General features: G+C 49.7%; 1 protein-coding gene across 1 annotated transcript in view; it reads right to left on the bottom strand.

Moving 5' to 3' along the window:
• Positions 1–466: 466 nt before the first annotated feature.
• The window catches only part of SYNGAP1 (synaptic Ras GTPase activating protein 1), a 175,820-nt gene continuing 166,334 nt past the window's right edge, over positions 467–9,952 (bottom strand). Inside the window, exon 20 of the transcript XR_011557817.1 lies at positions 467–478. The gene's annotated coding sequence lies outside the window, so the exon portion shown is untranslated. The remainder of the gene's footprint in view (positions 479–9,952) is intronic.

The raw sequence follows: 9,952 nt of genomic DNA, 5'->3' as shown, positions 1-9,952 counted from the left end.
CTTTCTTTTTCTATCTCTCTTGCTTTCTTTCCCTCTCTTTCTCTCTCTCTCTTCCTCCCTCCCCTCCTTCTTTCTCTCTCTTCCTGCCCCCTTCCTCTCACCTAAACTTATCAGGTTAAAATACCACCGAACAATCTGGAGTAGAAAACGTGTCAATTTTGACAGTAACTGCCAGTAAACGAACCCCATAAAAGCCCTTTCGCAGTCCAACATCCTTTTTAAAAGTGGGGAAAGGGGCTCGGGAAAAGAAAGTTTAGAAGACGCTCTGTGGAGCTCCGTCTTCACTACGGGGTCATTGAAATGCCAGGGCGGCCCCGGACCTGCTAGGCAGCATTGGTGAAAGCAAACGGGAGACTTTGGAGGCCTCCGCAGGGCCCACTCCACGTAGCCCCGGAACTGCCTGGAATAAGCACCTTTCCTGTTTTGATGCAGAGGCTGCAAAGGCGGAGAGCGGCTGCCGGGCCCCTTCCTGGTCTGAGGGGAGGCTGGAAGGAGGGCCAGCTGGGGGGAGGCCCTTTCCAGAGCCCCCCGCCTCCAAGACCCCGCTCCTGGCCCAGCGCCAGCGTGGGGAGGAGAGACTCGGCTGAACTTCAGCGGGCAGGCAATTATTATTTTTATTATTTCTCTCACCTTCCTTTCTGTTCTTCTCCCGCTTTCATCCCCCTTTTGCTTTCTCTCGGGCTGCACGATTGGGGGAGGGCTGATGGAGACAAGCCCCCTCGCGCCGATCCAGGCTGCCCCGTAGGCTTTCTCTAGCGTCCGGATACAGAGGGCCGAGGGACGCCCTTCCGCTTCCCCTCAGTTGACGCCGTGCGTGTCGTGTCACTTGCCCAATGGCGGGCATTTCTCACGGTGTGATCCCATCCCCATCTCCTTGGCTCACATGAGTGCAAAGTGACACGACACGCACAGTGGCAACTGAGGGGCAGTGGAAGGGCGTCCCTCGACGCTCTGTATCCACACTAGAGAAAGCCCGCAGGGCGGCCTTCATTGTCTCGAGGGGGCTGGCCTCCATCAGCCCCCCCCATCTTCTGCCTTCTGAGGTCACAGGGGAGGTGGGTGCGTGCGACGGCAGCCTCAGACAGAGCCAGAGAAGCCGGAGATTTCTCCCCCGCCAACAGCTTGGGAGGGACGGATCAGCTGTTGGTCAGGGAGAAACCGCGCTGGCTCCGCGCCAGCTTGGAAAACTCTGGGCTGTCCTTAGGATTTGCCTGCGCTCCAGCGCACTGCGCACCTTAGAGGGAACTATGGTCCCAGGTGGCATCTGGAGTAACCAACTTGGTCTTCCATTCTTGCTCCTGTGCCTCCCTCTCCTGCACCACCAAGGGCTTTTATCCTGTGGAGATCAAGATCCAGTGGCTGAAGAACCAGCAGTTGGAGAAGGAAGGTGTGGCCTTCGGGTAGGAGCTCCAGAAGGGAGACTGGACCCACCAGTCCCAGGTGATGCTGAAGACCCAGACCTAGCGAGTGGACCTCTATGCTCGCCAGGTGGGGCATGCCAGCCTGGAGGCCCCAATCATTGTCCAGTGGGCTAGGCCTCTCCTCTCTATCCCCTCCTCCTCTGGGGAACTTGTCCTGCCCTAAGAAGGGTGAGAGACCCTCTCTGTGGTGTGGGGAGCCAGAGTGGACCCTCCTGGGGTAAGGTGGGCCTGATCCTCCTGCTCATGTGAGGCTCCTCCTCCATTTCTGCCAGGGCCAAAGTTTGGGTGGGGATTATGGGGGCCATGATAGGAGATACCTTCCTGGCTGTGGGGCTCCTCTAGCTGAAGATCAAGAAAGGTGAGTCTGGGGGCTGGAAGAGAGGTTGTGCGAGGGACCATCTAGGAGGCCTCCTCTGAAGGTGGCAAGTTGAGGGGGGAGAGGAGACTGGCAGCCTGGACCTTCTCTTGCTAAGAGCCCCCCCTCCCGCTCTACTTCCCCTCAAGCCCGTTTTGAAGGTCCAAATGGCAGCCCGCATGGTCCTCCCCAAGCACTCCTGGGGGGCCTTTTGGGGACACCTGAGCCTCCCCCTTCGCTCACCCAGCCATTTCTCTGCCCCACAACTCGAGCCTCCTGCCCCATTCCGACACCCAACGTCTCCCTCTTCGAGTCTCAGATTGAGCAGTGGGTTGCACTAGATGACCTCCAAGATCCCTTCCAACTTCTTTCCTTTTCAAAAAATTCATAAAAACAAGAGCAACAACAACAACTAGAGATTGAGGATCCGTGAAATAATCCTAATAAAACTTCATTGGTCACTTTTTTAAAAGTTTGCATCTAAAAAAACAAAACAAAAAACAAAAAAACCCATCCATCCATCCAGCAAACCTGCACATTGATTGACATATGCCAGACATTTCCTTTTGTCTCTCTAGCCTGAATAACATTCCACTGAAAAGAGGTTTTGTTATAAGGACACTGGGTTGCTTCCCTCCCCCACAACCTTTGTTTTAAATGGTTTCATTTTAGGCTCCTTTGTTTGTTGAAACATACAGGAAGCATCCGATGAAATGTTGTATTTCGGTTGCACCAAAACATGGCGCCAGTTCAGATTCTTTTAACGTGCAAAGGAGTCCAAGGTCACTCAAGAAGATATCAAAAGGGGAATCCTGGGACATCGCTCTAGCTGCCCACTTCCCTAGCAAAGGTGAGAAGGAACCAACCGAGGGGGGGCTCTGAAATGGAAAACTGAGCAACCCCCCCATCATACTCTTCCAATAGGCACCTACCACAGATGCCCCCCCAAAAGAACCCACATTCTTATTTATTTATTTATTTATTGGAGTTGAAAGGGACCATGCAGGTCATCAAGTCCAACCCCCTGCTTATGCAGGACATCCTACAGCCAAATGACAGTCCAGTCTCCTCTTGAAAATGTCCAAAGTTGGGGAGTTCACAACTTCCACTGGCAGGTCGTTCCACTGGTTGATCGCTCTGACCGTCGGGAAGTTATTCCTTATTTCTAGGTTGAATCTCTCCTTGGTCAGCTTCAAACCGTTGTTCCCTGTCTCGCCCTCTGGTGCCCTGGAAAACAGCGTGACCCCCTCCTCTCTGTGACAGCCCCTCAAGTACCTGTAGACTGCTATCATGTCCCCCCTGGCCCTTCTTTTCTCTAGGCTATCCATGCCCAGTTCCAGCAATCTCTCTTCATAAGTCTTGGTTTCTAATCCCTTAATCATCTTGGTTGACCTTTTCTGCACCTTCTCCAGAGTTTCTATGTCTCTTTTGAAGTGTGGTGACCAATGTTCCCTCTAATTTTTTTTTGGTGTGGGCGGAAAAGTATAGTGTCTGAGCGACAGTCCCTTTGGGACTGGGCGGCATAGAAGAATGAATAAATAAATAAATAAACAAATTCCCTTCTTTTTTTATTAAAAGAAATTAATAATAAAACAAAACCAAAATCTATTTTATTACTATCTTCTCCTCTTTTTCCATCCCTGTCTCCTCCCCCCTTGTGTGTGTGTGTGAACTCTTGAACCATTTCCAATAACAGGTGAGCTTCCCCTCTTGCTCTCTCTCTCTCTCATTTTCTTTCTATTGCTTTCTTTCTCTCTCTATCTCTCTTGCTTTCTTTCTCTTCTCTCTCTTGCTATCTCTCTCTCCCCTTCATCTCTCTCTCTCTCGTTTTCTTTCTTTCTCTCTCTTGCTTTCTTTCTCTTCTCTCTTGCTATCTCTCCCCCCTTTCATCTCTCTCTCTCTTGTTTTCTTTCTATTGCTTTCTTTCTCTTTCTTTCTATCTCTCTTGCTTTCTTTCTCTTCTCTCTCTTGCTATCTCCCCTTTTCATCTCTCTCTCTCTATTGCTTTCTTTCTCTTCTCTCTCTTGCTATCTCTCTCTGCCCCCCCCCTTTCTCTTTCTCTCAGCAGCGGCATTGGGCAGTAGCTGTGGGGCGGCGACTGGCTGATGAGCTGTAAGGCGGAGCTCCGGAATGGAGGCACCGACGGCGAGGGGGCTGCGAGAGCGCTTTCTCCGAGCGCTTCGGGAATGCCTGCCCTGCCTCTACTGCAGCCCCCTTGCTGGAAGTCTGGGACAAAAGCACTCCCAGCGAAGGGGCTGAAGAGGGCCGGAGCGGGCATTCCCGAAGCCCGCGGAGAAAGCCCTCTCTCGCAGCCCCCTGGCTGGGAGTGCTTTCGTCCCGAGAAGCCGCAGCCGCAGCGGGGGAAGTCGCGCCCCAAGACAGGAGGCGACGGAGGAGGAGAGGGGGCGGATCGGGCGGGCGGGGGGCAGGGCCGAGAGGCCAGGAGCGCAAGGGGACCGGAGGCACTGAGGGGAGGCAGGGGCGGCCGCAGCTCCCTTCCCTTCTACTGCCGCCGGCACTTCCCTGCCCCCCCCAAGGGCTGGCAGAGGGATGGGGAGCGCACGCCCATGGAAAAGGGTGCGTGGGGAGTATTTTGGGGGGCGCGCACAACTTACAAGGAACGATGGTGGTGACTAGAACTGAATGCAGTACTCCAGATGTGGTCTGACCAGAGCATTATAGAATGGTATTAGTACCTCCCTGGCCTTGATCCCCTTGTTGATGCAGCTTAAAATTGTGTTGGCCTTTTTAGCCGCTGCTGCACATTGCTGGCTCATATTTAGTTGATTATCCACCAAGACTCCAAGATCTCTTTCACAGTCACTACTGCTAAGTGGGATTTCTCCCAGACTGTATGCGAGTCTAGGTTTTTTTTTTTTAACTTAGGTTAAGGACCTAAGCTGCAGAGCCGAAAGGGGGCAGAGATCAACGGCGGAGTCCACCGCTCATCCAGGCGCGCGTGGACTGGCAAGCCGCCCTCCGCGCTCTCTTTCTCTCTCTGTTGCTGGCGTGGTGTATGAGAGGCGCGTCCACTCCTTCGCCCTCCCCGGTACCCAGCATTCGGCCCCACGCCGCCTCCACCTCCCGGTAAAGTGCCCGATCTCTTCCTGCAGGAACGGGTGGTGGGGCGCCGCGAAGGGCCGCGCTTGAAGGCCACCACGGCGCCACAGTCCCAGATTGCTCACTTCTACAGCCAGTAAAGCCAGCTGCCCGGGAAAGTGGCGTGCTTTTTAAATGCGACGCTTTCCTGCATCAGCCAGCAAAGCCGGACACTCGGCTTTGCTGGCTGGAGAAGCGAGTGATCTGGGGCTGCGTAGCTTTGCGCAGGAGGGACAGGGGGACAGGGCAGTCCCCGCCGCCTGTGTCAGCGGCGAGGTGTGCTCGCCTTGTGCCATGGGGGGGAGGTGATGGAGGTCAGGGGTTTTCAAGCAGCCTCCTCCCCCCCCCACACACAAACTTAGCCATGGTGCACTTAGCTGTGACTTTCAGTGGACAGTTTTTCAATTGCCAATCGCCTTTTCATGAATTTCACGTCCACTCACTGCGGAGGAGGAGGGGTGGAGGAGGTGGAGAGGCAAGGGGGCGGGGAGGAAAGCGGGCCTGCAATTGGCCAATTTTTTTCTCGCCTTTAGGGAGAGGAACTGTTGCTGCTCTGCCATAGGGCAGCAACAGTTTCTCTCCCTAAAGGCGGCAAAGGAAGGGGACAATTGCAGGCCCGCTTTCCTCCCCGCCCCCTTGCCTCTCCACCTCCTCCTCGCTCAGCAGCCGACCGCGGTGAGTGGACAGGAGATTCGGGAGCTTATTTTATCGACCAGTAAAATCTCGTGAGATGCCGCGGGCCAGTTAAAAGACCTTGTCGGGCCGCATCCGGCCCACGGGCCGTAGTTTGAGGACCGCTGCTCTAGGGTGTTGGCTATCCTTCTCAGCTTGGTGTCATCTGCAAATTTGATTAGTTCCCCCTCTATTCCCTCATCTAGGTCATTGATGAAAATGTTGAAGAGCACAGGATCCAGGACAGAACCCAGTGGTACCCCACTGCCAACCTTCTTTCAGGTGGATTTGGAGCCATTGAGGACTACTTGTTGGGTGCAGTTAGTCAGCCAACTGCTTCTCCATCTGCATGTGTTATAGTCTACCCCGGTTTTTTCTAATTTTTGGATTAGGAGATTGTGATCTACTTTATCAAAAGCTTTGCTGAAGTCCAAGTATATGAGGTCAACTACGTTGTGTTGGTCTATTGATTTGGTTATGGTGTTGAAAAATGATATGAGATTGGTTTGGCATGATTTGTTTCTGACAAACCCACGCTGACTGTTGGATATGATCTTTTATGTGTCTAGGTAGTTGCAAAGTTGCTTTTTTATTATTTTCTCCAGTATTTTTCCAGGTACAGAAGTCAGACTGATTGGTCTGTAGTTACCTGGGTCAGTCTTTTTACCTTTTTTGTGGATGGGGACTACATCAGCTCGTTTCCAGTCTTCCGGTAGATCTCCTGTGGTCCAGGAGTTTGGTAGATGAGAAGTAGTGGTTCCGCGATGGTTTCTGCCAGTTGTTTGTGTGATAGCATAAGTGCACTCTCCTTCAGCACCCAAGGAAAGAAAGGTTAGCCCTCACTGGCCTATACAGTAGCCCAGATGCCTCCTGGTGGTCTCCCATCCTCAAGATGGCCAGGCTGATCTCTCTAAGCTAGGTGAGGGCAAGGGAGGATGGGCAGCTGCCAGTTGTTGAGTGCTGAGTATGAAATAAGAGATCAGGCAAGGCTCAGAGCCTCAACCCTCTCCCGGCTGCAGCAAGCAGACATCCCACAGGGCCTGTATCCTGAGATGGCCTCAGTCCTTTCCTGGGAGGGGGGGGATGGAGGGGTCAAATTCCCCCCTGACCCAGCATCTTCCTCAGCAGGCCAGAACTGGGTCCCCTCCTGTAGCTGAAGGAAGAGTCCGAGTCCGAACCTGCCCCACAATTGTGTGTCTGCACACACCCAGTCACACAAAATGGGCCCCAGATCCAGAGACTCTGGTGGGACGCTCATCGCTCTCCTGATCAAAGAAGAACTTCATGTTTCCACCTGCAAGATTTTGATTTTCTCTGAGTTGTTCCTGACATCCCCACTACACACACACACAAAGCAGCAGCTCTTCTTTCTGCAAGCCCCAACAACTGCAGAGGCTCTTGGGCTTCGCTTCCCCAGCCTGAAGCGTTGGGCTCCTCCGAAGCAGAACTGGGGAACTGGCCAGGATCCAGCAGACAACAAGCCTGGATTCTTCATCAGGGCAGCTCAGGGACTCTCCTGGGCAGCTTTGGTCTCTCTGTATTGAATTCCTATAATGTTCTTGCGGATTTAAATAGTAAGGATGTTGGAGATATTAGCAAGGTCCATCAGGCAGAGAATGAGGGGATGTTCAAAGGGGAAGTTGTCGTAAATGTGGGTGATTCGACTGTTAGAGGTGTTGATTTGGGACAGAGCAAGGATATGGTGAAGGTGCTGAGGTGTCTCCCAGGGGCCACTGCCAGCAGGGACAGGAGGCGGATTACAAACATTGTCAAGGCTGTGAGTAAAGGTAATAACGTTGATGTGGTGGTGCATCTTGGCACAAATGATTTGTCCCAGAGAAATGTTTGATGGTTTGATGTAAAAACTGATGGTGAGCAATCCTATACTGCAACCAAAGTATTGGATTTCAGAAAAACAAATTTTAATGCAATGGGGGAATATTTAAATAATGAATTAAAGGGGAGGGATAAAATGGCAGGAGCGAGCACCCGGTGGACTGTATTAAAAAAGGCCATCTTAAAATCCACATGACTTTATGTAAAACAAGTAACTAAAGGTAAAAGGAAGAAGAAACCGCTATGGTTTAGCAATGATGTAAGGGCTATAGTCAATGAAAAAAAGGCTGCCTATAGGAGGTATAAAGAGTCTGGAAGTATAGCTGATAGGGAGGTGTATAAAATGAGACAGAAGGAGGCGAAACAGATAATATATGCTGCTAAAGCCTCAAAAGAGGAAGAAATTGCCAAATCTGTAAAGAAGGGGGATAAAACCTTCTTCAGATATATTAGTGATAAGAAGAAGAAAAACTGCGGCATCACAAAGCTTAGTACTGGGAATAATACATGCATTGATGGGAATAAGGAGATCGCTGACCATTTCAATAGCTACTTCTGTTCAGTTTTCTCAAAAGACACCTTACAAAATAATACCATAGAGGGATATAGCATTGCTTCCAGCTGTACGGATTCAGCTCCCGTGATCTTAGAAGCCGATGTCTTAGAAGAACTTGAACGATTAAAGATAAGTAAGGCAATGGGTCCAGATGGCATCCACCCCAGAGTTCTTAAAGAACTCAGATCTGTCATTACTACCCCCCTGACTGATTTGTTTAACCAATCCCTGTTAACAGGAGATGTTCCTGAGGATTGGAGAATGGCCAGTGTTGTGCCTATCCACAAGAAGGGCAGTAGAGAAGAAGCTGGTAACTACAGGCCAGTTAGCTTGACATCAGTTGTAGTTAAAATGATGGAGACTCTACTCAAAAAGAGGATAAATCAGCACCTAAAAAACAATAACTTATTGGACCCAAATCAGCCTGGCTTTACTGAAGGCAAATCATGTCAGACTAATCTCATTGATTTCTCTGACTATGTCACAAAGGTGTTGGATGAAGGTGGTGCCGTGGATATGGCCTACCTGGACTTCAGCAAAGCCTTTGATACGGTTCCACATAAAGAGCTGATAGATAAATTAGTGAAGATTGGACTTAATCCCTGGATAGTTCCATGGATTTGCAGCTGGCTGAAGCGTAGACATCAAAGAGTTATTGTTAATTGCGAGTATTCTGAGCAGAGTCAGGTTACAAGCGGTGTGCCACAAGGTTCTGTTCTGGGTCCTATTCTTTTTAATATGTTTGTGAGTGACATAGGGGAAGGTTTGGTAGGGAAGGTTTGCCTATTTGCCGATGACTCTAAAGTGTGCAATAGGGTTGATATTCCTGGAGGCGTCTGTAATATGGCAAATGATTTAGCTTTACTAGATAAATGCTCAAAGCAATGGAAACTGCAGTTTAATGTTTCCAATTGTAAAATAATGCACTTGGGTAAAAGGAATCCTCACTCTGAGTATTGTATTGGCAGTTCTGTGTTAGCAAATACTTCAGAAGAGAAGGATTTAGGGGTAGTGATTTCTGACAGTCTCAAAGTGGGTGAACAGTGCAGTCAGGCGGTAGGGAAAGCAAGTAGGATGCTTGGCTGCATAGCTAGAGGTATAACAAGCAGGAAGAGGGAGATTGTGATCCCCGCTATATAGAACGCTGGTGAGACCACATTTGGAATACTGTGTTCAGTTCTGGAGACCTCACCTACAAAAAGATATTGACAAAATTGAACGGGTCCAAAGATGGGCTACAAGAATGGTGGAAGGTCTTAAGCATAAAACGTATCAGGAAAGACTTCATGAACTCCATCTGTAGAGTCTGGAGGACAGAAGGAAAAGGGGGGACATGATCGAAACATTTAAATATATTAAAGGGTTAAATAAGGTCCAGGAGGGAAGTGTTTTTAATAGGAAAGTGAACAGAAGAACAAGGGGACACAATCTGAGGTTAGTTGGGGGAAAAATCAAAAGCAACATGAGAAAATATTATTTTACTGAAAGAGTAGTAGATCCTTGGAACAAACTTCCAGCAGATGTGGTAGATAAATCCACAGTAACTGAATTTAAACATGCCTGGGATAAACATATATCCATCCTAAGATAAAACACAGAAAATAGTATAGGGGCAGACTAGATGGATCATGAGGTCTTTTTCTGCTGTCAGACTTCTATGTTTCTATGTTTCCTCCTCCGCCCCATGGCTGTGTCTCCAGGTGGGGCAGCCCCTTTGTCCTGTGACCCACTGGAAGTTGTCCTTGACTCATAACATTTAGCCATTTAGTTTTAAAGGCGCTGAAAAAAGTGACTTTGCCTAATATTCCTTCTTTTAAAAAGTTTTCTTATTGTTTTGAATGTCTTTCTAATACTTTCATGTAAATATCCATTTTTAGCTTTGCTATATGTGAGCCAGAGTCTCTTGTGAGTTGGGGGGGGGGGGTATATAAATTTCAGATTAAGAGAGAGATTGTGTGTGTGTGAGAGAGGATAGATAGATGATGATGATAATAATGATAATAATAACAATAA

Source organism: Erythrolamprus reginae, chromosome 2 (genome assembly GCF_031021105.1).
Source record: "Erythrolamprus reginae isolate rEryReg1 chromosome 2, rEryReg1.hap1, whole genome shotgun sequence".
NCBI classification, from domain to species: Eukaryota; Metazoa; Chordata; class Lepidosauria; order Squamata; family Dipsadidae; genus Erythrolamprus; species Erythrolamprus reginae.
The sequence above is the reverse complement of the archived record's forward strand: the minus strand, read 5'-3'. Positions and strand labels throughout refer to the sequence as shown.